Source organism: Mastomys coucha, unplaced genomic scaffold, assembly GCF_008632895.1.
Source record: "Mastomys coucha isolate ucsf_1 unplaced genomic scaffold, UCSF_Mcou_1 pScaffold12, whole genome shotgun sequence".
Classification (NCBI taxonomy): Eukaryota; Metazoa; Chordata; class Mammalia; order Rodentia; family Muridae; genus Mastomys; species Mastomys coucha.
This window is the reverse complement of record NW_022196894.1, coordinates 84231221-84236797: the sequence shown is the minus strand read 5'-3', so window position 1 is coordinate 84236797 and position 5577 is coordinate 84231221.

Genomic DNA, 5577 nt, shown 5'->3' with positions numbered 1-5577 from the left:
TTATACCTAAACCACACAAAGACCTAACAAAGAAAGAAAACTTCAGACCAATTTCACTTATGAATATCAATGCAAAGATGCTCAATAAAATTCTTGGAAACTGAAAAAAAAAATAAAAAAGATAAAAACCCTGAAGGTCTGGAGGGATAGCTGAATCTGTAAAAATGCTCTCTCTAAGCATAAGAACTGGAAGTGGACTTCCAGAACCCATATTAAAATGCAAATTAATCTAGGAGCAGTGGCAGATACTTGTTACTCATTTATTTATATGAATAAATAAATTTTGGATAAAAAAATAAATTTCCACAGCAAAAAAAAAAGACATCTTTTGCCTTTGTCATATATATGAGTAGTGAACTATTGTCTTCTATGTGCCCCATGGCTGAGAGTTTGGGAAAGGCATCAAATTCTTTTTTGTTTCAAGTCATAAATCCTTATCCCTACACTTGAGAAATCTTTTTCTTTTCTCTCTATATAAATAATTACCTAAACAAATTTACCTATCCATTTTCACTATCTATAATTGATATTAGAGGCTGTTTGAAGATTCCTGGACTTTGTTCTCTTATTCGACCAATGGTCAGTGGTATGGATCCTCTGAGTGTGTGAATTTATACACTGGCTAATTTGTCTTCCCCAAAATGAAGGGGTTCAAATAATGCTGTCTGCCATGTTGAACTTTGATTGTACTGCTAAGATGACGATAGTGAAATCTGAAGCTACTCAGTGCATGTGTTCTGAAGTTTCTTCTGTTGACTTTTTCCTTCAGCACAGTTTTAAAGGTGGATCGGTGATCAAGAAGCATCCAGAAGCAATGCAGCTTGAAGGGATTAGCTTGGTATATTGTTAATTAAAACTAGTTTCACATTTCTTTAAACATTTTTTAAAGCCTAAACATTGTAGTTTACATGTTGCAGATTTGTATATGTTATTCTTTACAGGAAGTTAAATAAAGTTTTGAGACTCAGAGAGTAACATCTGTTTCAAAGACTGGCTTACTCACAGCATGTACTGGTTTTCCTGAGAGTCATGATATAGCTTTATACTACTGGGACTACACTTAGGGGACAAACTGAACTTACATCAGCAGAAGAGTTTGAGGGAAATGAACACATGTGGAGCCCATTTCTCTGTTTACTGTTCCAGTTTCCCACAACTAGCTCTTTTCCTAGCAAAAAGAAAACACTGATCTCAAAGCAGGTCCTTTTTGTTATCGTCATTAGCACATTGGAATCTCTAATTTATTTTCTCTTACACTGTGTGTGGCTAACACTGGCTGATAGTCTCGCCTGAAATATCCTTTTCCTATCCAATGCTTTCTTGCTTTTTTTTACTGTCTCAAATTTATTTATTTATTTATTTGTCTTTTATTGAGTTAAGTTTTATTGCATTATGATGAAAAAGATACATGATTTCAATTTATCTGAATTTGTTAACATTTAAAAACATTTTAAGTAAGTAGAATTAAATCACATTCTTGTTTCTCTTTTGTACCCCAAGTCCTCCCAGAGACCCCCCTTCAATACCTACAATACCTTTTTTGTCATATTCTTTAAAATTTATAAAATATTTATAAAACAATAAAAATGAGTATTATAAAGGTTGTTTGATATAAAACAACGATCAATTTAACAGTCTTATGTAGATGCATGTCTACAGCAATACTGAACATACATACCTTTTTCTCAATATAAATTTTAAATAACTCCAAACATTGACTATTTTAAAATAATATATCACTACTAGTATTTTCTTAATATTTTCTTAAATGAACATAAACATATAAAGTCTTTTTTGTTGTTGTTGTTGTTTTGTATTTAGTAGAGCTTAAAATCTTGACTCTTAACTGTGGTACAAGCCCAAAATAAGAACAATTTTTAGACATTGAAGTTCATTGTAATAAGGCTGTACTTCAATGACCCTCACATCACCAAAGGATTTTACCTCCATTGTAGCTAAGCTGAGAGTTGACAGTTCTGCTGTACCAAGGAGTGAATTGTAGGCAAGATTTTTGGATACAAACTTCCTGCTATGGTCAAAGCTATTGGACTTGAGTGAGTGACTTCATTCTCAGTCCACAGAGAACAGGTTACATTCATTTAAGAAATGGTGTGTGTATTAAGATGGTCTATCCATAAAGTCATTCACCAACTGTTTCAATGAATAATGGTTCTGCCTGGTGGGTGGCACAGGCATTAGGTAAGAGTAAGAATTTGGTTCATTAGCTGTGATAATTTGGAAAAGCATTCATCTCAGAGAAAGAGTAGTTTATAAAGTCCTCTTCTTTAAACTTGATACAATAGTTACAAACGTCAAGCAAAGCATTCAGTCTCACTCTTTGTTTTTCTCTTACAAGCCACCTCTCAAGTTAATTGTCTATGTTTCCTTCAGCCATATAAATAAATTGAAATCCATAAGCTGTTCTGAAAACCATAGTATAGTGTAAAAATATGAAATAAACAATACTACTAATAGAGAGGCTGAGATAGGAGAAGCCTGATTTCAAGATCATTATGTTGTACACAGCAAGACACTGTCATGTACAAACAAGCTGAAAGTATATATGGATTGTACATTATTGGACCTATTTCTCCAATTACCAAATTAGAGAGACCATGGATTTCAATTGATTATGATATGTTGGTAATATTAATATTCATATTAAGATATTAAGAAGAAGTAATTGTTACTTCCTGTTGTTTTTGTTGTAAGAGGTGGAATTAGGCTTGTGTGGATTTGTTGAAAGATTATTTTCTTGCTTCTTCTAGGGTATAGTTTTGCTCCTTATGTTGATGTTTTCCATCTATTATCCTTTGTAGGGCTAGATTTGTGGAAAGATATTGTGTAAATTTGGTTTTGCCATGGAATATCTTGTTTTCTCCATCTATGGTAATTAAGAGTTTTGCTGGGTATAGTAGCCTGGGCTGGCATTTGTGTTCTTGTAGGGTCTGTATGACATCTGCCCAGAATCTTACTAGCTTTCATAGTCTCTGGTGAGAAGTCTGGTGTAATTCTGATAGGCCTGCCTTTATACATTGCTTGACCTTTTTCCTTTTCTACTTTTAAAATTCTTTCTTTGTTTAGTACATTTGGTGTTTTTAATATTATGTGACGGGAGGAATTTCTTTTCTGGTCCAGTCTATTTGGAGTTCTGTAGGCTTCTTGTATGTTCATGGGCATCTCTTTCTTTAGGTTAGGGAAGTTTTCTTCCATAGTTTTGTTGAAGATATTTACTGGCCCATTACAGTGGGAGTCTTCACTCTCTTCCATACCTATTATCCTTAGATTTGGTCTTCTCATTGCATCTGGGAATTCCTGCATGTACTGGGTTAGGAGCTTTTTGCTTTTTGCATTTTCTTTGACTGTTGTGTCAATGTTTTCTATGATGTCTTCTGCCTCTGAGATTCTCTCTTCTATCTCTTGTATTCTGTTGGTGATGCTTACATCTATGGCTCCTGATTTCTTTCCTAGGTTTTGTATCTCCAGGGTTGTCTCTCTTTCTGATTTCTTTATTGTTTCTATTTCCATTTTTAGATTCTGGATGTTTTTGCTCATTTCCTTCACCTTGTGATTGTGTTTTCCTGTAGTTCTTTAAGGGATTTTTGTGTTTCCTCTTTAAGAGCTTCTAGCTGATTACCTGTGTTCTCTTGTATTTCTTTGAGGGTGCTATTTATGTCTTTCTTAAAGTCATGTAATATCATCATGAAAAGTGATTTTTTATCTGAATCTTGCTTTTTCTAGTGTAATGGTGTGTCCAGGACTTGCTGTGGTGGGAGAATTGGGTTCTGATTATGCCAAGTAACCTTAGTTTGTGTTGCTTGTATTCTTACACTTGCCCTGTATCATCTGGTTATCTCAAGTACTACCTGGCCTTGCTAAATCTGACTGGAGACTGTCCTTCCTGTGATCCTGGTTCTGTCAGAACTCCTCAGAGTCAAGCTGTCTCTGCGATCCTGTGATTCTGTGATCCTGTGATCCTGGACTTGCTAGAGCACCTGTGAGTGAAGCTTCTTCTTGGTGTTGTGGGATTGGCTGCAGAGTTTGTGCCCAAGGTCTGCTCAGGGCACCATCCGGGCCAGCCTGACCAGAAGCATCCTTAGCCACTGGACTGGTGGAGTTCCTATATGCCTGGGTCCTGCTGGTCCCAGTTACTCCCCGTGTTGGAACAGATGTTGTGTCCTACTCACCTCTGATCCTGGGTGTGTTAGAGAGCCTGGGAATGGAGTTTCCTCTGGGTGTTGTGGGACTGGCTAAAGAGTTTGCACCCATGGTCTGCTCAGGGCACTGGCCCAGACAAAGCTGAAGGAAGACCCAATACTTTCTCATTTTTACTTTTTATTGGTTCTTTTATTTACATTTCAAATGTTACCCCCTTCTCAGTTTCCCCTCCACAACTCCTTTCCTCTCCCACCTCTCCCTTCCTCTATGAGGGTGCTCCCCTCCCTGCTCACCCACTCTTGCCTCAGTACCCTACCATTATCCTACCCTGGGTTATGGAGCCTCCATAGAATAACCTCCACTGATACCCAATAAGATAATCCACTGCTACATATCCAGCTGGAGCCATGGGTCCCTCCATGTGTACTCTTTGATTGGTGGTTTAGTCCCTGGGAGCTTTGTGGGGTCTGGTTGGTTGATGTTGTTCTTCCTCTGGGATTACAAACCACTTTAACTCCTTCAGTCCTTGCCCTAACTTCTCCAGTGGTGTCTCCATGCTCAGTCCGATGTTTGGCTGCATGTATCTGCATCTGTACAGGTAAGGCTCTGGCAGAACTTCTCAGGGGACAGCTATACCAGGCTTCTGTCAGCAAGTACTTCATGGTATCAGCAATAGTGTCTGGGTTTGATGTCTGGAGATGGGATGGATCCCTAGGTGGGGCAGTCTCTGGATAGCTCTTCCTTCAGTCTCTGCTCCACTCTGTGTCCCTGCATTTCATTTAGACAGGAGGAATTTTGAATTAATAATTTTGAGGTGCGTGGGTGGACCCATCCCTCAACATGGGGTCATGGCTGTCCACTGGATATGATCTCTTAAGAGATTCAAAGACAAGAGTGACTATTGTCTTTTATTCTCTAACCAATAGGAACTCTGCCTATATATACATTTTAAAACTGTATGCGAGAAAGAAAAGGTAAATGAAATTGGAGTTGTATGCAGTCGTGGCTGAGTCTGGAAGGAATTGGAGGTAGAAGTTGGATTGGTGGATACAATCAAAATAAATTATGTACATATATGAAATTCTCAAAGAATACATGAAACTGTTACATAAAAACAAAATTAAGTTGAAAAATTAAATAAAAAATAAGGACATGTACTTGGTTGTTCCTTTTCCATAATTAGATTTATTATGATTGACTTTGAATGTGATGTTTCCATGCTGTGATGAAAACATCAGGTCTGGGTTATATTCTGGGATGTATGAGCCATTGTACATGTGTGGAGGCAAAAACCAAGTTCATGGTTCTGAGCTTCACATTAAGGCAATTAGGAATTCAAAACAAATACCTGTTTCTTCTGAACCATCTCCCTAGCCAGAGATAAAATATTTTTAATCCTTAGTTGTGGGATTTATGTTG